Source organism: Parambassis ranga, unplaced genomic scaffold (assembly GCF_900634625.1).
Source record: "Parambassis ranga unplaced genomic scaffold, fParRan2.1 scaffold_27_arrow_ctg1, whole genome shotgun sequence".
Classification (NCBI taxonomy): domain Eukaryota; kingdom Metazoa; phylum Chordata; class Actinopteri; family Ambassidae; genus Parambassis; species Parambassis ranga.
The window spans coordinates 1,772,352-1,783,020 of NW_021144800.1; the positions used below are offsets into that span (position 1 = coordinate 1,772,352).

Genomic DNA, 10,669 nt, shown 5'->3' on the forward strand with positions numbered 1-10,669 from the left:
GACATTCACTTATGTTTGGTTTGTGTTAATAGGACTGTAGGCGAGATTATTGCTGTCAGCCTTGCACAAGGTGGACCAGCCCCTGCCTTTTTCAGCCCGTGGACCTACCAATACCTGTGTAGTGGGCGGATAAACCCAACTCTTCTCACCAGTGATGCTGTTGCAGATGTCCAATTGAAAAGTTTAATTGACCAGGTATAGGATCTATGTGATGGAAGTATTGGATTGATCCTTTCTTCACTTTTAGGTTGCGATGTAACTGCTGAAATCTTAAACTGTGGATACACTGGTGTGATCTCCATTCAAAATAAGGATTCCATTGTTCGGTATGTTCTAATGTGCGTTTGTTTATGAACGCACTGGTGTAGTTAATAGGTACATGAGTAAGATTGTGTACTCTCTACTGTTTTAGTGCCATCGTACTTCACGCGGTGCTGAGGTTGCAGCCTATGATGGAACAACTACAAGAAGGCTTGAAGCTGTACAACCTTCTTTCACTGATGAGACAGTACCCAGATATCTGCCAGCCCCTGTTTGTTCCCATGGAAGACAGAAAAGTAAAGACAAACATGAGTTACTATAATTATGAACAAGAAAAACTTTCTAGAAATGTATAAAACTTAAAAGCTGATACCTGTATTTTCTCCCGTCCTAGGTCAGTGCTGAGTTTGTCTTGGCTTCCATTCAGCCACAACTGAGTGAGAAAGATTCTACTAAGCATCAGATGGAGCTGGAGATTATTAACTTTTTGCAAGACTTCCTGTATGAGGCTGAAGGTATTTCTTATAGTTCAATTTTGTTTATATAGCATCTTTTACAATCAAAATGCTTTACAGGAAGTAAGGACAGTGGTAAGGAAAAACTCCCTTTTAACAGGAAGAAACCTTGAGCACAACCTGGCTCACAAGGGAGATCTGCCCTCCTTTGTTTATATTAAACAACCACTTAGATGTAAATAAAAAACACATTGTAATGTAACACTTATTTTCATATTTACTCCATAGATGGAGGACTGGCTCATCAAGATGACATTGATGGCCAACCTGTCTTCACACCTGCTAAGTTTTTACAGTGGATCACAGGGCAAGGTCATGTTCCGCTTCCATCAGAGAAGAAGGATTTCGCACTTATTGTAAAGTTTAATCATGACTGTGAGGCAGATTATGGAAGGCACAACGTCTGCTACCCGGTTGTGTCTGCATGTTTGAAAAGTGTAGTGTTTCCTGTGAAACACATGAAGTGTTATTCCGACTTCAAAAAGCTTCTCATTGAGGCTTTTTATTTGGGCCAGGAATTTGCCAATGTATAATGTAAACTGAATTTGTCTTTCAAAGGATAAACTACAACCTTATGTTAATTTTTCCTCAGATGTTCATTTTCAATGTTGTGCAACAGTTCTGATTAAAAGGCATGCATGTCTAATCCCGTTGCAATATGTCCAAATAGGGACACTAACACAAATTACAGGTTTGTTGAGTTTTATTCAGTAACAGAGTATCTTACATATAAATGATACATCATGGTGTAGTTTTAGTATCAACTGTAACATTACAAGTAATGTAATTGTAATTGTCACAACAAGTACAATAAAGTGGTTGATAACAAAAGATTGATTGAGACATGGTGCATTCAGGGACACATCTCACTGACCACAGATCAGATGTTACTGTTGCTCATGAGAAGTTTAATTATGACTGCAGTGCAGCTTTTTAGCATTACAATGTCTGCTAACCTATTGTGTCAGTTTTATTGCATTCAGGAAGTGTTCTATTATTGTGAACACTTGAAATACACTATCATATATCTATATCACAATATCACATTTACTTGCCTAAGACACATGGTTAAGCACATAGTTCAGGACATCAAAATAAACGTCTCGGCTGTTAGAGTGTGATGGTCTTGTAACATCAATACTTGCCCTAAGGCCTGCCATATCCTGCTCACTGAGTGGACATTCAACAGGTGGAAGAATCACTCCAGTACTTTCAGCTTCCAGATCACGGCCAACATTGAAGTCGACAAATGCATCCTCCATTTCCTAGATGAAGTTACGTAAACAGATTTCAAAAATTGAAAACAAATATTATAATTGTTTAAAAAGAAAACTACCTCTGACAGGTCTGGAGAGTCGACAGGATTCTGGAGGAGTCCTAGAGTCCAGAGTTGTGTGGGATAGATTTTGTTCTGTTCTGAGAGGGTGATTGTCCCAACCCACCCTGAAGACATCAAGATCCCTCTGCAGACGTGGGAGAAATGTATGCTGGGCACAGAACAGGTGGATGCTGTCTGAAGGAGCTAGAATGCCTTCGTACTCGAGACTGTGAAGAATCTCATAGTACACATTTGTAACAGCCATCCAAACGTCTCTCCACAAACGCTCTATTCTGTCAAATGAAAACAACAAATTACCCTGAAATTTTTTTTTTTAGATACTAATAATTTTTGTATACTTCCACAAAGTATGACTGTGGTGAAAAGCAACTTCTGATGTTATCAATTACATACATTACATTTATTAAATTTACAAAATATACCTTTGATTGTGAACACTCTTTCCTGACAGGAAGCTTCCTCTTCCGCAGCCCCTGACAGTGAACATGCATTGTGCAATGCCTACATTCTCTACTCCTTGGTCACCTCTTACTCTAAACAAAATGTATGCCACACAAATACATTAAGACACATTTTACATGAGTTGCTCATTTACATTATTAAATGTAAGAAACTAAAATTGAAGTGATTGAATATTTCTAAACATCAAACTGGCTTTAGAAAGAAAATGAAGTATAGGATTTTTTAGTTGGTGCTAGCTGTAAAAATCAAGAACCATTTAAAAGCTTTACTATATACCCGTACTAGAATTACAGAGTTAATGCAGTAGTTCTCCAGTCACTTGCAATTGTGGTCTTACCTTAATGGAAAGCCATACTTTTGCACTGCCTCCAAGAAGAAATCAAGGGCACTTGATGCTTTATTGTTGGTTGCTGCACCCAGGTACATAATCTGGAGACAGCATCAAATTCATAAAACAATTCACTGTCCTAATAATATGCAGAGGGCTAATAAATACACTTCCCTGGATATTAATCCTGGGTCCATACATTTTACATACAAGGGGGGGGGGATTTCATTTTTTTTTTTTAACTTCCCACTCCTTTCAGAAATAGATACAATAGATATATATATATATATATATATATATATATAATATATATATATATTATATATATATATATATATATATAGTAGATATCTGTTTCTATATGCACATATTAAATATTGTAAAAAAAAAAATTTATGTGCTTGTGTACAGTATGGTTAAAAATACCTTTCGCGAGAAGCCATCAACTCCTCCAAAGATAACCAGACCATATCTAATGGGAAATTTAAAAATCAAAACATGCATGTAAAAATCAGTTTTGAAGTCTGCTCCATTCATTTGGTGTTATCAAACAAAGGTATTACAAATATGAGGTAGAACTAATCATCCTTGCAAATGTACTGTATCCATCTAAACATCATATAAACATAAACGTATTATAATAAATGTATTGCCCACCTGATGAGTTTATGGTTTGTGTCGACATGTATCAATGCAGAGGACCTTGAACAGAATATGCCCTTCTGCAACACATCCTCCCTGTCATTCTTGAAAAAACACCAACACTGTCCACACGATGCATGGATGATGACACTGTTCCACTGGACACGGTGGCCCATGCCATGCAGGATTCCTTTCATCAGTCTGTATCCTACGTGTTGTCCTGGCTTTCACTGATCTCAGCAAATTATCTAGTTGATCATCGGTTACATTACTGTACATCTGCATTATGGAAAGGCCATTCTCTTGCATCCGCCGTTTCACAGTACTCGCAGATATTCCCAGATGCGCAATGCGTGACACTGGTAGTGACATTTCTATCAAAGTTTCAAGTTGATGGGGGGACACATTTGTGCTCCACATTGACATGTGTTGACAGCTCAGTCAAAGCTTGGAGGACATCCTGTGGAATCTCAACCTGTTGAGATAATGCCCTTAAAAAGGCATCTCCTGGTTGATGATAAACTGCAAATAACCTACATCCAGGGCAGTCTTTGCATGGCCTGGGTCACTCTGGTGAGTAATCTCTGAAGAAACTCAATTTTTAGTTGCTCCTAAAGAAACACACATCACTTTTATGGTAAGGCTAACATGAATTACACACAATTGTTTTTATTCCTCCATCCATTATCTAATAACCTGCTTCGTCCTGCAGTTATACGGGTGAGAGGCGGGGTACAACCTGGACAGGTCACCCGTCCATTGCAGGGCAACACACAGACAAACCAGTTATGCGCCATGAGTACTTCGGGCACGCGATCACTGACAGATTTGTCAACTGTAAACTGTAGATTATTCCATAATGTGTTGACTCAATATAGTGATTGTTACCAGGTCTGCTTTGAAGCATCTTATACTTTGACTGGTGTCAATGTTTTGCAGCAGGTCACATCAATATGAAAGATAGCGCGTGTTGAGGTAACCCTTTGAAATGTCCAATGTTCCCTGAATGCACCGTGGCTGAGCAAAGCCCTTAGCCTTCATTGGCCTGCTGTCACTCACAGGCCACACCCATGTCCCACCCCAAGCAAAATCGGGGTCAAACCTCAAAGGTGAAAAAAGCAGAGGCGAAAGTGGAAAAAAGATTTGAACCTGAAAAGTAAATCTGAAGCTGAAAAAAGATCTGAACCTGAAGAAACTGTAAACTGTAAAAATTAAGATTTGAATCTGAAAACAAAAAATCTGAAACTGAAAAAATAAAATGGTAAATATGAAAATAATTATTGACATGAAACCTGAAAATAAACTATTTATTCAAAAGAATTTCAAAGTTGATTCAAAAAAAATTTTGAACAGAAAAAAATCAACATCAAAACATAAATTTTCAGTTTCAAGTTTTAGTGTTTGAATGAAATTTATTTTTTCAGGTGAACAAAACTTATGACCCCAATTTGGCTCCATACACTAGGGCCCTAATTACTCTCCCTTCTTATGATCCTTCCATCTCTGTCAAATGCTCGGCTGTGTTCAACCAGTTTGAGATGTCAGCCTGCCCTTTCTGAGAGACATTCAATGTTTGTCAAAGTTTGTCTTCAAACAAGATGCTTATGTTTAAGGCAAAAGTTGCGACAGAAACAAGTTCTCCTTCAAAGACTGAGGAGGAAAGTTCATGACAGTCAGCGCTTCTATGACCTTGTTCAAGTTTTGCAGCGTGTTTTCGCTCGAAGCTGTGAAGACATAGTGATCTAACAGACGAGGTGGCCGAGTGGTTAAGGCGATGGACTGCTAATCCATTGTGCTCTGCACGCGTGGGTTCGAATCCCATCCTCGTCGTGTGTGTTTTAAGTTCAACAGTAAAAACTATGGACAGAGTCCGCCAAAACTCAAAATACGGACAAAGAGGGGTAGCACTAGCTGAGTTTAGGGGAGAAACTCGTGCTGTGATATGGCAACCGTCTGTCGCTCAAGTGCCAACTCTCATAATTATGCGTAATTTTAAGTCTGAATACAATCCCACAGCAGCTCATCAACAAACTGAACCAGCTGGGGCTAACTACTTGCTGTGCAACTGGCTGCTGGACTTCCTCACCGGGAGACCTCAGACAGTGCGGGTCGGCAGAAACACATCCAGCACCATCACAATGAACACCGGGGCTCCCCAAGGATGTGTGCTGAGCCCCCTCCTCTTCACTCTGCTGGCCCATGACTGCACGCCAACACACAACTCCAACATCTTTGTGAAGTTTGTGGACGACACAACTGTGGTGGGTCTCATCTCCAGTGGAGATGAAACAAACTACAGGAATGAGATGCACCTTCTGGTCGAGTGGTGCAGAGACCACAACCTCTCCCTGAATGTGGAGAAGACAAAGGTTGTGGACTACAGGAGAGCACACAGTCAGCACACCCCTCTGACCATCGACGGTGCTGCTGTGTGAGCAGGTGAGCAGTACCAAGTTCCTGGGTGTGCACATCACTGAGGACCTCTCCTGGACTAACAACAGTGCATCACTGACCAAGAAGGCACAGCAGCGCCTCTACTTCCTCCGCAAGCTTAAAAGAGCCAGAGCCCCTCCCTCCATCCTGTGCACCTTCTACAGAGGGCCTGTTGAGAGCATCCTGTCCAGCTGGATCACTGTGTGGTACGGAGCCTGCACCGCCACCTGCAGGAAGACGCTTCATCGCATAGTGAGAGCAGCTGAGAGGATCATCAGCGTCCCTCTCCCCTCCCTCCAAGACCTCTACGACAGCCGTCTCACCAACTGGGGTGTTCCTCTCTTTCATTCTCTTCATCTTCTGTGACATCAGAAAGATGAAGAGACCAAAAATGGCCTCAGCATTATGAAGAGCTAACTAACTAACAAGCTGGAAACTCTGCTCTGACACTCAGGGCCACTTACTGTCACGCAAAGGTACTCACTGACACTCACAGGCACTCACAGGAACTCGCTAAATATCACTGAAACTCACCAAGTTTCATCAACCAACTACTACCTCCACAAAAGTCGACGCCCACCCACGTTAGCTAGCGTTGGTGTCATCGCTCTGTTTGTGTCATCACAGGGCAGCTTTCCAACTAGAAATGAACTGAACTGGCTTTCCATACAACACTGTCATGAGGTCCACATTGTCCTGTAATGGAATCCAGAGTCTGAGAGTGTATGACTGGCAACAAATAACAATTTCACTTTGTAGATTAAAGCAACATGTGCTCACACCAGAATCAGTCCTGTCAGCTGATATGAACAGGACTTCCTCCTCCTCCTCCTCAGGTTCAGACAATATGAAGAAGTCCTCTATAAAACACATAAATTCATTAAGTATGTATGCTTTATGTGTATAGGACCACTGTCCCCTATGGACTAGCAGAAGTGAGCATATGAGGAACTGGAACCGCTTCTTCATCTGGACCATGGGGATGCCAATTTATAACACCTGAACCCACCTCCACTGTCTGCACACACAGGAAGTTCACCCTTAATCAATGCTCTCTGTTTCAGTTAACCTGTCTGAATTAGTCTCTGAAACAACATGTAGAGCCCGTATGGCGCCTCCGGCCGCCAGTGTGTCAAGCAAGCCGCCTCCTCCTACAGCCAATCGCGAGGCCGAGTGCTACCACAAATTTACCACGAATTGACCAATGACAGAGCCGCCCTCTACCACGATTTGCTAGCCCCACCTCCGCCGACAGCCAATCACGAGGCCGAGTGCTACCACGAATTGACCATGAATCGACCAATGACAGAGCTGTCCTCTACCACAATTTGCCAGCTCCCGCCTACATCCGTGGCAACGAGCTGGCCAATCTCAGCTCGGACCGCTGCTGGAGGCAGAGAATGACCCGGTCACTGCGCTGTTGCTATGGTGAACGTCATTCCATTTTCCGAGCTACATCGCTGTTGGACGGCTATCCGCAGGATAATTTACTCCGCTAACTGTCTGCAATTTTAATTTCTGCCGGCGACGACTGTTTGTATTGTTTGAGTGTTTGTATTGTATTTTAATGTTGGTATTTGATTGTAAAGTGTTATGTTTGTGTAGTAACATAAATAACCTAGCCTACATAGCGGCTGCTCTTTACCGGCCAGTTAAGTTCAGATTCAGAATCAGAATTCCTTTGTTTATCCCAGAGGGGAAATTCTTTTTGTTACAGACAATAGAAATTAAAGATAAATTGAGTAAGTGAAAGTATGAAATTCAAATATATAAAATATCTAAATACCTGGATAGCATTTACATCCCTGAGTTGTATCTAAAAGTTATTAGCCGAGGGTGCCGAGCAACTTAGCCAACTCCGGCTAAGTTGCTCGGCTAATAACTTCACGTCGTGTCACGTGGTTCAAGCCTAGTGCTATTTTTAACTTTAGTAACCGTTACATTTAATGGGCTTTTATTACTATGGCATAGTATTACTATGTCATAGCATCACGCTGTTTTCAATAGCCTATGATAATATATTTGTTATAAACACTTATAATTTACAGTTGTTTAAACAACAACAATAAGCTATTATGTTACATTAGGCTAATGGTCTGATAGGTGCTTAGTTAAACATTATGCTTGGCCTCCTTGTTCTTGTTCTTCTCTAATTGTTGTTCTTTTATGACTTCAAGAAGAGACCCGATGGGACCATAATCCTAAATGACTCCCATGATGCTGGCCGGGTGAAGAGCAGGGCCCAGCCATGGTCTCGTCCTCTTTCACCAGAGGAGGTGCTGGAGTCGGCCAGACAGGCTGCAGTTGCACAAGGCCTCGACCCAGACAACAAGGTGTGTGTGCTGGGTCTACATAAGCTGCAGGTCGGAATGTTTAGGGGGCAGACATTCAAATGGGTGCTGGAAAATGCTCTGGGGTATGGTGGTTACCTGGTGGCCTCAATGATCAGGGAGAGTGAGAAGGGTGAGGTGAAGGACTCCATTAACAACAGGGCCAATAAGGAAGCCTTCCGCCGCTACATGGAGCTGTTTCCTGAGGGCCGGGAGGCTATCTCCATTAAGCTCCAACGGGCGAGCACCCACACATCTTCCTCCACCATTGCCAAGGCTACACCTACCATCAGTGTTGCCTCAGCCTCTGCAGTGCCAACCCCTGGTGGTGCTTCTGCGACGCCGTCCACCAGCCAGCCCCCTGCTTCTACTGCAACAACTGTAAGCCAGTCCCCACTCTCCACCAGCAGTGCCTCTGCTACACCACCCACCAGCCGAGCCCCTTCAACAGTGTGTGTGCCAGTCACATCACTGCATGCTTTGCTGGCGGGAAAGAACCTCACCCAAAGGAGCCTTGACATGTCTGTCAAAAGACTAGTCTCTTCTTCTACCTCCAGGTTTCAGCCTAGTAAGTATGATGTAATTATAGTTGTGTGATCTCAATAATATCAGTACACAGAGAGTACACAGTATATATATATTTTTTTTACTTATTCATTAATGTTTTCTCCAGCCATTCCAACGCGAGGCTCATCAGAGCTCATCCTCCCAGTCCCTGCACCAGCAGTGCCATGTGCCACGGAGCCACCATGTGACGTGGACGACAGGGACCTGGTCATGGCAGCAGAGCAAGTGGAGGAGTCAGTAGCAACACGTGAGTTCCAATTCAACAATAAATAGAAATCATTCAGCAAATAAATAAACAAAGCAAAATTCTTACACTGCACATCTTGTATTCTGTTTAACAGAGAGCAGACTTTGTCTCCCTGCTGGCTGGATACCAGCCTTGCCAGTGCTAGACCAGCAGTGGATTTCAAAAACTTTGTTTAAGTGGTCCAGAACTGGACAACCCGAGCTGGACTTCACCAGGGTGGACAGAATGTGGTGGTACCCACCACAGCCATCACTTGCTCCCACTGGCATTCCACCAATGGAGCAGTACTTTGGCCACCCACTGTTCTTGTGGATGCCAAGGAAGCTGTGGCGCATGAAGATACTCTGCCCTCATAAAGACTGTGGGAAGGAGGAACTAACATCAGCTGGACTGCATCAAAGGGTACGGTTGTTGGTGTCAGTGGCACATATTTCATGGTGGCGGAGTATCTTTCATGTAAGGGGTGCAAGCGGAAAGTCATAAGCTGGGCGAGCAACATCATCCACCAGTTGGACATCGGCCATCGCATGCAGTTCCCCTGTTTGCTCACAGCCAAGCTGGGATGTGATATGCACGTTATGCGGCAGAGAGGCCTGGGGAACAGCAGCAGCCAGGTCCAGAGACAGCTGGAAGAGCAGCATGTTGAGGTCTGGCTGCAGAAGCAGCTCCAGTTACTGACAGACTGCAGTGGAGTTGCTAGAGCCGTATCTGCAGGGCTTGTTGCTCCAGTGGCCATTGGGAACATGCCAGCAATGATACCTGTGCCAAAACATCGATGGCTAATGCAGGTATACTGTCAGGATGTGCTTGGCAGGTTAGAGGAGATCAAGGCATCCATCACCTCGCTTTTTGGCAGAGTCTTAAAGATGGACTCCACTAAGAAAATTGTCAAGAAGCTGGCAGGTGAAAGTCGCTCCACAGCATCATGGGCCACCAACATTGGCAATGAGCATGGCCAGGTCATCATGTCTGTGCTGACAGCCAGTGAGGGCTATGGCCTCGGCAAAATGATTGGTGGCCTAATCTGCCGCTTCCAGGATGCAGGAGTACCACCTCCTGAGGTGCTGTATGTGGACAGGGACTGCTGTGGGTCCACACATCTTCACAGCATGTTTAGACCATGGGGCTGCATGCAGATACGACTCGATGTGTGGCACTTCATGCGGAGGATTGCTGTGGGATGCACCACAGACTCACACTCCCTTTATGCTGGCTTCATGAACCAGCTGAGCCAGTGTATTTTCATCTTGGATGAGGATGATGTGCGTGCCCTGAGGGAGGCCAAGTGCGCTGAGCTGGCAGCAAGACACCTACACCCCTCCACCACTGCTGCTGTCATGCGGCACATCTCCAGAGCAGAGATGGCGCTGCACTGCAGACGGACCACCAGGAGTAGCACTGAGATAGAGGCACTCATCACCCAGCTCTTGGTGGCCTATGATAGGGACAGGGGGTGCAACACCCTTGGTGTGCCCCTCATCAACAGCGAGCGGATGGTGGAGATCTGGAAGGTGCAGAAAAAACACCTCTGTTGCCTCCAGGACC

The 10,669-nt window shown here is 43.9% G+C and overlaps 1 non-coding gene across 1 annotated transcript; it reads left to right on the top strand.

Moving 5' to 3' along the window:
* Positions 1-5,295: 5,295 nt before the first annotated feature.
* trnas-gcu (transfer RNA serine (anticodon GCU)) lies at positions 5,296-5,377 on the top strand. The gene has a single exon. It is a non-coding gene; the product is annotated as a tRNA-Ser (tRNA).
* The last annotated feature ends 5,292 nt before the right edge of the window (positions 5,378-10,669 follow it).